Genomic DNA, 15,358 nt, shown 5'->3' on the forward strand with positions numbered 1-15,358 from the left:
AACTTGATCATATTATGATCGCTGTTTCCCAACGGTCCCACTACTTCCACTTCCTTTGCAGGTCCCCTTAGCCCATTTAGGATTAGATCGAGAGTGGCATTTCCTCTCGTCGGTTCTCTAACAAGCTGCTCCATGAAGCAATCTTGTACAGCCTCTAGAAAGTCTGCCTCCCTGGCGCATCTTGAGCTTCCAAGACTCCAGTCTATCCCAGGGTAGTTGAAGTCTCCCATAATAACTGTGTTACCGCTTTTGCATTCTCGCTTCATCTCGGCTTCCATTTCTTCATCGATTTCTCCGGTTTGTCCGGGTGGACGATAGTATAGACCTATCTTTATTTCAGGCCCTTTCCTTCCTGGTATTTTAACCCATAGCGATTCTAGCTTGTTGACCGTCTCTGCTATGTCCATTCTTGTCGATTGTATGTTTTCTTTTATGTATAGTGCTATTCCTCCGCATCTGGATTAATTATACACAACTACCCAAGAATAATCAGCAAATGAATCTATAGCCTCAAAATAATCTACTCGGATGTTTAAATTCTAGTAAACACTTTTTTAAAAATTTAAATTTGCATGGCACTAAGGAATCATGTAATCAATCTTATAATTTATCCAAGAAAAAATGATTCTATGCTATTTTGGTCCATCTAGCACAGTATCACCTCTTCATGGCAGCCAACCCAGGTCAGAAGTACCTGACAAGAAACCAAATAGGAGCAACATTCCATGCTACCGATCCAGGGCAAGCAGTGGCTAACCCATGTCTGTCTCAATAGCAGACTATGGACTTTTCCTCCGGGAACTTGTTCAAATCTGTTTTAAAACCAGCTATGTTAACTGCTAACTGCATTCCAGAGTTTAACTATTCTCCGAGTGAAAAAATATTTCCTCCTATTGATTTTAAAAGCATCTCCCCGAAACTTCGAGTATCTCCTGGTATTTGTCATTTTTAGAGTAAAAAAGTTCGATCCACTTATGCCATTCTACATCACTCAAGATTTTGTAGACCTCAATCATATCTCCCCTTAGCCATCTCTTTTCCAAGCTGAAGAGCCCTAACCTCTTTAATCTTTCTTCATACAAGAGGAGTTCCATGCCCTATATCATCTTAGTCACACTTCTTTGAACCTTTTCTAGTTCCACTATATATTTTTTGAGATAAGGTGACCAGAACTGAATGCAATACTCAAGGTGAGGTCACACCATGTAGTGATGCAGAGGCATTACAACATTCTTAGTCTTATTTACCATCCCTTTTCTAATATTGTAATTCCTAGCATCTTTTTGGGGGGCGCTAACTCCCCCCCAAGGTGGACCCTAGCATCTGGTAACTATAATTTGGGTTATTCTTCTCAATGTGCATCATGGGGGGGGCATAGAGGGAGATAAATTAAGAGAGATAGTGAGGGGCAGCTGAGTGAATGCATTTGTAGGTCAGTAAAAGGAGTTTGAATTGTATTCGGAAATGGATGGAAAGCCAATTAAGTGATGTTAGGAGCGGGGTAACATGAGTATAGCAGCTCTCCTGGAATATGAATCGTGCAGCCAAATTCTGGAAGGATTGGAGGGGAGCAAGATGGCTAAGTGGAAGGCCTGAGACAAGCGAGTTGCAGTAATAAACATGCGGTGATGAGGGCATGGATAAGTGTTTTGGTAATATGCTTAGAGAGTAAGGATTGGATTTTGGTAATATTATAGAGGAAGAAGCAGCAGGTTTTAGTGATATGTTGTATCTGGGGGGTGAAGGATAGAGAGGAGTCAAAGATGACCCAGAGATTATGAGCAGACAAAATAGGATGAATGAGAGTGCTATTTATTTGGGTTTTTGCCAGGTACTTGTGACTTGGATTGGCCTCGGTAAAGACATGATACTGGGCTAGATGCCATTTGGATGCCCAGTCTTCTAATTTCCTTAGGTCTGTCTGCAATGTTTCATAGTCTACATGCATTTTAACAATTTTGAACAGTTTACTATCATCTGCAAATTTAATCACCTCATTTATCATTCCAATTTTCAGATCATTCATAAATAAAATAAATAGCATTGGTCCCATAATAGATCCCTGTGGCACTCCACTATTTACCCTCTACATTAAGAAAAATGGCCATTTAACCCTACCCTCTGGTTTCTGTCTAATAACTAATACCTAATCCACAACTGAACATTACCTCCTATCCCATGACTCTTTAATTTTCTCAGGAGCCTTTCATGTTGAACTCTGTCAAAAGCTTTCTGAAAATCTAGATACTCTATATCAACTGGCTCACCTTTATCCACATGTTTATTCACACCTTCAAAGAAGTCAATCAAATTGGCAAGGCAAAACCTCCCTTAGCTGAACCTATGCTTACTCTCGCCCATTAAATCATGTTTGCCTAAGTGTTCCATAATTATTTTTTAAAATAATTGTTTCCACTAATTTGCTTGGCATTGAAGTCAGGCTTACCAATCTGCAATTGCCTGGATCTTCCCTGGAACCCTTTTTAAAAATCAGCATAACACTGGCCACCCTCCAATCTTAAAGTACTACAGACGATTTTAGCGACAGGTTGCAGATCATTAACAGCAGGTCAGCAATTTCATATCTGAGTTCTTTTGGTACCCTGGGACGTATACCATCCAGTCTTGGGGCTCCTTTTACAAAGGTGCACTAGCGTTTCTAATGCGCTAGCCGAAAATCTACCACCTGCTCAAAAGGAGGCGGTAGCGGTTAGCGAACGTGGCAATTTAGCACGTGCTATTCTGCGCGTTAAGGCTCTAGCACAGCTTTGTAAAAGGAGCTCTTGGTGATTTATTATGCTTTAACTTGTCAATTTGGCTGATTTAATGCTGAATTTTTGAAACTATAAGGTTTCTCCTATTATATCTAATATTGCACCTGTAAAACAGAGAAGTGTTAGAGTAGTTAAAAATCCATGGTATTCTGAATCTTTAGCAATATTTAAAAGATTATGTAACAAGGCAGAAAGATCTTACAGGAAAACTAAAAAACAAGAACATTCAAGGCTTGGCACTCTTCTTTTTAGAGTACACAAAAAAGCTACATCTGAAGCCCCCCCCCCAAAAAAAAAAAATAAAAAAAAATTATATATATATATATATATACATATATATACTAGTGTATTCATTCTGTTCATGAAGTGGAAAATTCATCCAAAGTACTGCTTGCGACTTTTAATAAATTGGTCAGAATCAATGAAATTACTTTCACTTACTTCAGCTGCTAATTTGGCAATGTTTTTTCAAACTAAAGTCAATAAAGTGAGGGATTCTTTTAACACTAATGCATTAAGCTACATAGATTAGATTTTCCATTTGAGCTTTGATGCTGGAGAAGGATTTTAGGTGTGCCGTGGACTGCCAGAAGAACTAACAAATCGATCCTGGAAGAGATCCGGCTATTGCATGTGGGAAGCAGAAACCCAAGGTACAACTATACGATGGGAGGGATGTTATTGAATGAGAGTACCCAAGAAAGGGACTTGGGGGTAATGGTGGACATGACAATGAAGCCGACGGCACAGTGCGCAGCAGCCGCTAAGAAAGCAAATAGAATGCTAGGTATAATCAAGAAGGGTATTACAACCAGGACAAAAGAAGTTATCCTGCCGTTGTATCGGGCGATGGTGCGCCCGCATCTGGAATACTGCGTCCAATATTGGTCGCCATACCTTAAGAAGGATATGGCGTTACTCGAGAGGGTTCAGAGGAGAGCGACACGTCTGATAAAAGGGATGGAAAACCTTTCATACGCTGAGAGATTGGAGAAACTGGGTCTCTTTTCCCTGGAGAAGAGGAGACTTAGAGGGGATATGATAGAGACTTATAAGATCATGAAGGGCATAGAGAGAGTAGAGAGGGACAGATTCTTCAAACTTTCTAAAAATAAAAGAACAAGAGGGCACTCGGAAAAGTTGAAAGGGGACAGATTCAAAACGAATGCTAGGAAGTTCTTCTTTACCCAACGAGTGGTGGACTACTGGAATGCGCTTTACAGTACTGGGGTTTAAGAAAGGATTGGACAATTTCCTGCTGGAAAAGGGGATAGAAGGGTATAAATAGAGGATTACTGCACAGGTCCTGGACCTGTTGTGCCGCCGCGTGAGCGGACTTCTGGGCATGATGGACCTCAGGTCTGACCCAGGAGAGGCATTGCTTATGTTCTTATGTTCTTATTTCACTTGAAGCCCAAATGATGAAACATAGAAACAGAAAAAGGTCAAATGACCCATCTAGTCCACCCATCCGCAGTAACTATTATCTCTTCCTTTATGAGATCCCACAGCCTATCCCATGCCTTTTGAATTCAGACAGTCTCTGTCTCCACTACTTCTTCCGGGAGTCTGTTTCACGCATCTACCACCCTTTCTGTAAAAAAGTATTTTCTTAGATTACTCCTGAGCCTATCACCTCTTAATTTCATCCTATGCCCTCATTCCAGAGCTTCCTTTCAAATGAAAGACTCGACTCATGCGAATTTACACCACGTAGGTATCTAAACATCTCTATCGTATCTCCCCTTTTGCACCTTTCTTCTAAAGTATACATATTGAGATTTTTTTTCTATTTTAATTAAAATCTTACTCTATTTATTATTTTTTGTATTTTTACTTTCCAATTGATGATGGAGTTCTTCTTTGTTTAGTGCAAGGTAAACTTCTATGATGATGTATCGAACAGCGGTCTATAAACACTAATAAAAATAAACATCTTTAAGTCTGTCCCCATACGCCTTATAATGAAGACCACACAACATTTTAGTACCCTTCCTCTGGACCGACTCCATCCTTTTTATAGGTGTGGTATTCTAAATGAAGTCTCAACAGAGTCTTATACAGGGGCATCAATACCTCCTTTTTCCTACTGGCCATACCTCTTCCTATGCACCCTAGCATCCTTCTAGCTTTCACCATCACCTTTTCAACCTGTTTAGCCATCTTAAGATCATCACATACAATCACAACCAAGTCCCTCTCTTCTGTCGTGCACATAAGTTCATCACCCCCTAAACTGTACCATTCCTTCAGGTTTTTGCAGCCCAAATGCATGACCTTGCATTTTTTAGCATTAAATTTTAGCTGCCAAATTTCAGATCATTCTTCAAGCTTCGCCAGGTCTTTCTTCATGTTATTTACACCATCCGGGGTGTCTGTTCTATTTTAGATTTTGGTATCATCTGCAAAGAGGCAAATCTTACCCGACAGTTCTTCAGCAATATCACTTATAAAACTGTTAAAAAGAACAGGCCCAAGAACAGAACAACTGTCTTATTTTGGTCACACCATCAGAAGAGAGAGATCAATTGCGAAGGACATTATGTTTGGGAAGATTGAAGGAACCAGGTGTAATCAGATGGTTGGACATGTTGAAAAAAGCCATGTGGATGACACCAGAGGACCTTTCCGGACTAGACAAAACTGATTTCTTTTCAGATCCGCAATTCATCAAGTCGCTAGGACTCGAGCATAAGTCGATGGCACCTAACAACAACAACATTTTCCATTGGAACAGCTGACTGAAGATATGCAAAATAATAGACTATGGAATAAGTTTACTCCAATTAATTTTTAAACCATTACTTATGAATCTCTCAAAGAAATCGTGTGTATCTGGATATTTGCTGCTCATATCTGTTGAAAACAATCTCTGATACGGCTGTTCTTTTACTAATTTTATTAATTGTGCATTAGAAGCAGGCTCTTATCTCAAAAGTATAAGTTTTAACTCCAATTCCTAGATTGGTGGGTTCTGACGTTACAGTGGTTGAAAATTATCATCTTGTAGCAAGAATCTCCTGGCTTGCCAAGCAACTTCAGTTTGTAATTTATACTTTTCAGAAGTTTTATTTTCTTCTGATAATTTGCATTTTATGCAACATAATTGTTTGTCACAGAGTACAAAAACAGTACTGTTTGCATTAGTATCAGAAACTAAATCAACCTTGAGTAAAGGAAAAAAAATTGCTTACTAAATTTAAAGGCTTATTAAAAAAGCTGGCTGTTCAGGGATGCCTTTAACTGATCTTTCTTAATCTCATTACTTCTTTCTTTGAACTTATCTGGACCAGGAACACTGTTTAAGTAGAGATTAAGATGGTACTTTCCCCTAACCTTCTGTTTCCTTACCCACCCTTTCATTTATTTTTATATTATATTTAATCCATTTTTTTTTCTTCCCTCATTTTCTTTAGTATTTTTATGTCAAAATTGTCTTTTATCCCCTGTTTGTTGAAAAATTTTTATTTTTTAATTTTACCTACTTTTAATTTTGTAAATCGCATTGGCTTTGGATACTGCAATTATATCAAATACCATAATAAACTTGAAACTTGAAACTAGTCCTTTTTCCAGTTCACTATTTTAGCTGCATTTGACACAATAGATCATTTTTTTAGTGGCATATACGGCTCCTTTTACAAAGCCGCGCTAGGGCCTTAACGCGCAGAACAGCGCGCACGCTAGCCGCTACCGCCTCCTTTTGAGCAGGTGGTAGATTTTCGGCTAGCGCGCACTAATCTGGGGTGTGCATTAAAAACGCTAGCGCACCTTTGTAAAAGGAGCCCATAGACTTAGCAAAATAAGTATGTCAGTTAAAGTTATTGATATGGTTTGAGAAATTTGAGTAAAAGGTCTTAAAGTTATCTTTATTATTTAACATCTACTGTAAATGCAAGTTCTGGGAGATGTCTTGACAACACTGGGGATTTATGTACTTTCATCTGAAGATGATATGTCCAGCATTAGATATCTTTTCTCTAACTCTTGATTTACTGATAAATAATATTTGGGGTTGTCGATGCCTGGACTAAGGACAATGTTCTTAAGAACATAAGAATTGCCGCTGCTGGGTCAGACCAGTGATCCATCGTGCCCAGCAGTCCGCTCACACGGCGGACCTCTGGTCAAAGACCAGCGCCCTAACTGAGACTAGCCCTACCTGTATACGTTTCGGTTCAGCAGGAACTTGTCTAACTTTGTCTTGAATCCTTGGAGGTGGTTTGGTAACTATGATTTGGTTTGATATATTACTTTACACAGGGGAGATTCTTCAGATAGATAACAAATCTATGGTCTTAGGAGTTAGTTTAGATTCAAAACTGACTATGGAAGATCAAATAAATTCACTTCTAAAAAACGTTTTTCTTTAGTAGTGACAGCTAATGGCTATTCGATTCTCTTTGAATTCTTCCAGTTTTCAGTCTATTTCTTAGCCGATCCTATTAACCTACTTAGATTATTGCTACTCCTTAAAAGAGGGTGTCGTTATGAAATCTCAGAAAAAATTACAATTGCTGAAAAATACTGCAGCAAGATTGATTTGCAGAGCAAATAAAATTGACAGAGCTTTTCCCCTTTTGAGGGATTTTCACTGGTTGCTAGTACAGTGGTGCCTCACACAACGAACTTAATCCGTTCCAGGAGCAAGTTTGTTATGTGAAACGTTCGTTGTGTGAAACGCGTTTTCCCATAAGAATACCTGTAAAACAAAATAATTCGTTCTGCAGCCCTACATTTCCCTCCCTCCACCTCACCTCACATGCAGAGCCTGCCAGCCTTCTCCCTCACCCAGCCGCACGATCTCAAAAAGCTGTGCACGCGCAGCTGCTGGAGTTGATCAATGTTCTCTCTCCTGCAACTTCCGGTTTCCGGTTGCGTCAGAGGAGAAGATTGAACAACAGAGCATGCGCGCATGTGCTGCTCTTTGAAAGTGTGTGGCTGGCCGAAAAAGAAAGCCGGAAAACTCGGTTTTTAAGGTAAGGTGGAGGGAGATGATGGAACACTGCATTCAGACAGGAGGGTGCTGCTGTTCCCGGCTCACATTAGAAAGCGGCGAGAGTAGTTCCGCCCCCCCCCCGGGCCCCTCGGGCGACTTCGTTGTGTGAAACGAAGTTCGTTATAGGGAGCAAGACAAAAAGTTCGTTATGTGCAGCGTTCGCTGTACGAGGCGTCCGTTATGCGAGGCACCACTGTACATTCTAGAACATTTAATATTGCTTGTATGGTATATAAATCTTTGTCTGCACAGATCCCAAAAGGTATAACTAATTATTGACATATTTAGCAAACTCATAAAAACCTATGGACAGTTAGAAGGTGTTTACTGCCATATCTATCCTTAAAAGGTACTACACTTCCCCCTCCCTATTCGCGGTTTCCCTACTCGCGATTTCACATAATCGTGATTTTTTTTGGGGGGGGAGGGGAATAAAACCCCATATTTTTGTCTTCCTCCCGGCATCCTGGCCTTACCTGGTGATCTAGCTGGCTGGAATGCCGGGGGAAGGTGGAAGAGAGGCGGGGGTGGGTCAGAGCCGGATATTCGCGGTTTTTCACCATTCGCGGTCCGGCTCTGCCCCTATCCCCCGCGAATAACGAGGGAGAAGTGTAAACTAAAAAGATATTATCAGTCATCATTTAGATAGAGTGTAAAGGTTAGGAATAGTTTACCAATTCAAATTATAATGTCTAGGTCTTATTACCTTTTTTGTAAACACCTGAAAACATATCTTTGATAAATGAGCTCTACGGACTATGTAATTAAGAGTTCTCTGGTTTAAAGGTGTAATTCTTTCCGATTGTGAGAGATTTCTTTATTGCAATCTGTACTAAATCTTATGGCAAAATTGCAGACTATAAAACATTTCTAGCATAGCATAGATAGGGTTACCAGAAGTCTCGATTTAACCAGACATGTCCTCTTTTCAAAACCCGGCACTTTGTTCAGGTTTTAAAAAGTTTTGAACTCAAGGCCATGTCTGGAAGGCATTTGCGCATGCGTGAATGCAATGTTGTGATGTCACTGCATCGCACACATGCATGTGATGTCACTGCATCGCATCCGCACACGCAGATGCCCTTCAGACGTGGCCCAGAGAGACAAGGTTTGTGTGGGGCTGGGGGATAGAACAAGGCAGGGTGGGGCTGCGGTGGAATGGGGTTGAGCCACATAGCCTCTTTTTGCCCAGCAAAAATCTGGTAACCCTAAGCATAGCACTATAGGGTCATGCTGTTCAATAGTAGGCTTCCAGAGGCACTCTCCGAGCTCAGGATTTCCAAAATCTGGACAAACTGCCATGTTTTGAAAATCCTTCTGGGCGCCCAGACAGTCCTCTAAAAAGAGGACATGTCCGAGTTTTCCCCGGACGTATGATAACTCTATTCAATAGGGTCTATGACTGATTCTATAACTACATAGCAAACTATCTACATCAAATTTCACTTGGTAGCACCAAGACTGATATGGCTATAGTTGTATGGACAAAAAAGGGAACGCGAGATGTCGTTTCTGGGACTCTGCGCTGCGTAGAGAGGACTCAGAGTCCTACACTTATTGTCCCAGTCCTACCCCTGAACCCAGTTTTAAACCTTAAGCTGTCCAGAAGGAAAGAAAGAAGCAGCCCAGATTAGGACATTTTAATACTGGCCTTTTAAGAAACCCCAGAGCAGAGTCCAGGGGAGAAATAATAGTTCCCTTTAAGGATCCAGCTGAGGTAATCATGGGGAGAGGGACAAAGCCTGGCAGAGCCCTTTTCCCCCAGGAAGCTGTTTCAGAAGAGGCAGGAGGTACCAGGTGCAAGCGGAGCTAATTTGGCCAGAATCCAGCCATGCCACAGCAGCCTTAATTGCCAAAGTCAAGGCCTCAAACTGCTCTTTGAGCAATCTGTCCAGCCTGCAATCCTGTTAATCCTTAAGCAACCCGCCTCTCTCTCTGGGCAGGGACATGCGCTTTGTCATCTGAGCTACCAAGGAGTCCACTTTAGGCATAGCAAATATCTGCTAGAACTCCTGGTCCATAGGATATAACTTGTTTTTCCACCTTAGGGGAGTCTTCCGGGTTCTCCCAGTGCTCAGAGATCAGAACGTTCATATCTGGATGCCATGGAAAGGCGGTACGCTGAGGAGGATCAAATTTGAGCTCCTTCAGAGGCTCAATAAGAAGGTCCATCAGGGCAGGAGACTTGAACAGCCTGCAAACAGAGGGGTCCTTGCCTTAGTCCACAGCAGTACTTGCCATATACACTTAAATATAAAACTGAGATTTTTGGGCCAAAAAATTGGCCCCAAAATGGGGGTCTTGGTTTATATTCGGCCCAGAGCCTACCCCCCCCCTCCTGGAATTGTTAAAGGTTTCTGCCGGGCCGCCAGGCTCTGTACCCTGTGCCCCCCTCCCTGCCCTATCCATTGTACCTCCTCTCTGCCAATATCTTGCATGCCACCGTGTCTTCCGTATGACCCGCGTACCTGGAATCCCTGGTAGTCCAGAGGTGTAGTAGGCAGGAGCAAGCTTTACACGCTTCTGCCCCACTGCTGAGCTGGTCAGTGCTGAGAGTTCTGGCAGTTCAGCTGTATCGAGCAGGAGCGTGCTTCCTGTGCTGCTGCTCAGTGCTGAGCAGCTTCCTGAATGGCTGTGGCAAGTCTCGCGAGAATTTGCAGGAACCATTCAGGGATTCCAGGTACGTGGGTCATACGGAAGGTGCGGTGGCATGCAGGATATCGACAGAGAGGAGGTACAATGGATAGGGAAAGGAAGGGGGACAGGGTGCAGTGGCAAGCAAGGGAGGGAGGGAAGGGGGCTGGATGCAGAGCCTGACAGGGAAGGAGGTGAGGGAGAGAGGGAGGGGGCGCTGGGTGCAGATCCTGGCAGGGCAGGACACTTGAACATTAAGCCACAGGTCTTAAAAGAACAGATGCAGAACCATAGGAAGTCTGTGTGGCCAGTCACTCTTCAGCTAACCCAGAAGATGCACTAGCACCGCCGATAAAGTTCACAAAGTCAGGTGTAAAGGGCATAGATGACCTAGAACCCCCTGCAAGGAGGATTAGAGCACTTTCTTTTCAACTGGTGCCACACTCCAGGGCTCTGAGAGGCTAAAATTGGCCCCAACTGTCCCAACAATCTCTTGGCAGCCTTAATGAGATGGGCAAAGGCTAAACCCAAGGTTCCTGTCTCCCCATCTTGCGCAGAACACAGGGCACTCCTCTGGTGCCCAACCGGAGCAAACGTCACATGAATTCATGATATTGAAGCCTGAAGACTCCATCCCTGGTGGTTAGAATAAAAATCAAGACTTTTTAAGGAAGTTGGAGAACTTAGAATTCAAATCAGGAAAAATCCAAGATGGCCACTGCAGGGATTTCCTGATGAAAAAATGGCTGTATCTCCTCCGGACGACAGCCCAAAACAGTGATTTTAGGATTTTTGGGGTGGGAAAACAAGGCTACATAAAAATATAACCATCAAATTCAGACCCACACACTCACCCCCCGAACTAACCTGCCCTACTCATAGACCAGACACTGGGAAGAAGTGCTGCAGACTGTCTCAGCTCCTGTAAGGGTAGCTAGAAACTGAAGAGGACCTCTGCCACCAGGAAAGCTGCCACTTCTGAATCTTCACTACAAAAAATCCTCAGAACACATCAAACAATTTCACATAAATTTAATAAATCATATATCAGGTTAAATGATTATCTTTATGTGCTCATAAATAGATAATCGACAGCTCCATTGGCTGTCAATTGGCATGCAGGTCGAGCTTAAAGTTCTTTATTTGATATTCAAGGTGCTTCAGCTTAACTGTCAAGTGTTCATTCTCTACTATAGTGGCACTGTCCTTTGCATGAGTTAAGGTCTTCTGTTTAGAAGTTCTGTCATTGGCAGTGGTGAGATTTGTGGGGAACCGCAAGTCGATGCTTTCTGTGCAGGACCCAATGCCAATCTAACATGCTCTTGCATTTTAAAAAAAGGGGTGAAAACTTTGCTGCTTGATTGCTTTTTTGGTTTGAGCCTTGTGACCGCTTGAGTTGCTCGTTCTTTTTTACACTATGCTTGTCTTGCTGATTTGTATTTGTTTACACAGTATTTAGTGTATTTCAAATGTTATTTTGTTCCCCACCTAGATTTGTGGATAAGCGGGTTATAAATAATTTTAAATATAAATAAATTAATTAATTCTCAGGGTGCCATACAGTGAAAAATTATCATATTCTAATCATGCTTATGTTCCAATCATAGCACTAAAGATAGCTTGCTTGATGAAAAAAAACTTTAAATTGATATAAAGATTTTAATATAAAGCTGTAAATTTCAAAGCACTTATCTTCATGAGTAGTAACGACATTAGATGGTAAACCCCAGTTTTGACACGAGCCGTGTTTCCCAATCACTACTTCAGGAAGCTGAGCCATGACTTTTTTTAAAAAAAGAACCCTTTGGATAAACGTAACAGCGTGAAAATAAGCTCTTTAATATTGGTCACAAGTAACAGCATCCAATTCTTATAATCATCTTAAAATTTCTAAAACCATAGTATACCAGACAGTATCTTAATCCTTTGATCTTGACAGCTCAAAAGACTGGAGAGTTAGAAAGAAAAGATACCCTGTGAAACCGGCATCAAAACGAGGCTTAAAATGCCCGTAGCGGTGACATCACACAAAATTTATTCAAATGGAAACTTTTAAAGGTCCCTAGCTGGAATGTCTCAATTATAAGTGGAAAAATTATAAAATGAAAAGGGTCACAAAAATGCATACCACTCTATCTCGTGGTTTAGTCCATTTGGGTATACTTTGCTGAGGTGAAAAATCCATCGCTGTTTGTGTCCCCAGAGAGCTCTAGATAAATCGTCCTCTTGGCGATGTATGTACAGTGTATCCCAGACTCTGAAGCTAGTCTTCTGAATATTCGGCTGCCAGTCGGGCCACTGCTGGACTGAGCCTCAACCCTTGGGACCAGGATCCAAATGCCACCATGAGGGGGAAAAAAAGTGCATCTGACACCATATGTGCTCTGAAGAAATGCAATTGATGACCATACAGCCTGCACTACCACACCTGATCAAGTTGAGGAGTGAACAAAATAGTAGGGGAAAACCCCGAGCTCCATAGTCCAAGCAGACTGGATGAGCAGGTCCCCGCAGGATCCACCTGTCAGCTGCAGACTGAAGTCTGCTCCTCTCATAAAGGCTAGGTAGTCATTGAAGCTTTAGCGAAACACAAAATCCTGTGCATAAACCGCAAAAAAACTTGCAGAAAACAAGAAGACCAAGCAGATCAAAGTTGCTACTACAGACTCACTTACAGAAGAAATAACTGATTGGGGGCAGCAGAGAGCAGAAAGAAGGAGGAGGTGCTGAAATGTTTGATCAGTATCTCCTGCAATGAACTTGCAGGATTGGACAGAAGACCCTTCCTTACCAGGCACTTCGTTCAGCATACCATCTCTATTGCACTGGAAAAACAGATTGCAAATCTTCTCATGGTGACTTACCAAAAGCAAGCTCAATTCTTTTCCATTCTATTCTCTCTGGTACAAAAAAATGGTGATAGCATTCATCCTATTTACATCTAGGGGATCACTCTGATACAGTTTATGAAACATGGTTCACGTTAGAATTTGTAGTCTCCTAGGCATTACAAAAGATAAGTTCTATACATTAAATTAACTTTTCTACCGAGAAGCATTTGGAAAATATTAATGATACTAGTCTTTAAGCCCGTTACACTAACGGGTGCTAGAGCAGATGTCTGTCTGTCTGGGTATTTTTTTTTCTTTGTCTCTCTCTCCTTGTACGCTGCCTGTCTGACATTTTTTCTGTCTGTGAGTCTCCCTGTGTCCTTAGTGCCTCCTTCCTTCCTCCTCCCTGTCTCCCTATGTCCTTGGTGCCTCCTTCCTATGTCCTTAGAGCCCCTTCCTATGCCCATAGTGCCCCCAGTGCCCCTTTCTATGTCCTTAGTGCCCCCAGTGCCTCCTTCCTCCCCTCACCCCCCCTCCGATGCCTGCCTTCCTGCCTCCCATCCCCCTTCTATTGAAGCCCTTCCCCCCGATGGCAACCTGCCTGCCTCCCATCCCCCTGAGAGGCATGTTTCCATGGAAACCATCCCACCCCCCCCCCCGATGCCAGCCTCCCTGCCTTCCATTGAAACACCCCCACCTCCTCCGTTGCCTGCATCCCCCTTCCATTGAAACCCTCCCCGATGCTAGTCTGCCTGCCTGCCCACAGCATGTTTCCATGAAACCCCCTACCCCCCTCTGATGCCAGCCTCCCATCCCCCTGAGCAGCATGTTGCCATGGAAACCAGCCCCCATGCCATCCTGCCTGCCTGCCTTCCATTGAACCCCCCCACCCCCTCCGATGCCAGCCTGCCTGCCTCCCATCCCCCTTCCACTGAAACCCCACTCCACCCTCCCCGATGCCAGTCTGACTGCCTGCCTCCCATCCCCCTGAGCAGCATGTTTTTAACCCCCCCCCCACACCGACCCTAGGCATACCACTAACACACCGCAACTCCCCCTTTCCCCCCTTAGGCACACCACTAACATACCGTGACTCCCCCTCCCCCCACCCTGACCCTACCCGGCACAACAGAAACCCCCGTTAACCCTCCCAGCCGACCCTCCCACCACTAGACGGCTGACAAACATGGCAGCTCCAGCAGCATCCCAGGCACACTAAACACACTGCTTCGGGTCTTTTACTGGCCTAATTTCCTCTGCCACGTCCCAGATGATGTCATCAGGGACGCGGCAGAGGAAATTAGGCCAGTAGAAGACCCGAAGCACTTTGAAGAAGAGCGGGAGGGAGGAGTCGCTGGCGCAGGCACCGTGAGGACTGACACAGAAGCACACCTCACGCCACCAGGACTCACGATCGTTCAACAGCGCATGTGCGCTCTAGGGTTTTATTATTATAGCTAGTTCTGATCTACGTAAAGCAAATCTAATCATCCAGATTTTAAGGCACAAACAACCGTGCTTTATTGTTCAGGTCAGTACTATAAACTACAATTTGTTTTAGTACACAGCCTCTAGAGTATCAGGAGAACCACAAACACAAACTAAGATCTGGGCTTATGTGTTTTACAGGTAGTTTCTCTCAGTTCAAAACAAAACAGGCAGAGTTTTTATTGCAGACTCTGTCGTTGGAGGAGGGGGATTGTAACTTCACACCATACACGCATAACTGGGCTCAAAGAATACAGTTATTTTGCTTTTACCTCTCTCGCTCTGTGGAATCAAAGCAGAACCTTCCTCCCTTAAAAACGAAACCCTCCCGCTAATTCTTTTCCATTCCTCTGGCAACTCCCTGCATCAATCCCCCAGGCGTCCTTCAATCAGGAAGTAACAACCCATTGGTCCTGGGGCAGGAAGCAAATTTGCAGCCTGCTCTCCTCCTTTCCTGGCAGGTTCAAATTTAGATAACTTTGTTGGCAAGACAATTTCACAAAGTTTTGCTGGATTTATATTGAGCTTTTCCTGCTCATCGTGAGAGGTCTGTGATTCTCTCTGTTAGTTTTCCAATTCTTCAAAGCCAGCTTCAGTTCACATTAACCTATTGCTACTGAAAATGAATTAAA

At 43.0% G+C, this 15,358-nt stretch overlaps 1 protein-coding gene across 2 annotated transcripts in view; it reads right to left on the reverse strand.

Annotated features, from left to right (window-relative positions):
- Positions 1-15,114, reverse strand: part of NMNAT3 (nicotinamide nucleotide adenylyltransferase 3) — a 170,580-nt gene extending 155,466 nt beyond the window's left edge. The window contains exon 1 of one of the 2 annotated variants that reach the window (XM_033958964.1): positions 14,999-15,114. The gene's annotated coding sequence lies outside the window, so the exon portion shown is untranslated. The remainder of the gene's footprint in view (positions 1-14,998) is intronic. The other variant, XM_033958963.1, reaches the window with a different exon arrangement.
- Positions 15,115-15,358: the final 244 nt, after the last annotated feature.

Source organism: Geotrypetes seraphini, chromosome 9, assembly GCF_902459505.1.
Source record: "Geotrypetes seraphini chromosome 9, aGeoSer1.1, whole genome shotgun sequence".
Taxonomy (NCBI): Eukaryota; Metazoa; Chordata; class Amphibia; order Gymnophiona; family Dermophiidae; genus Geotrypetes; species Geotrypetes seraphini.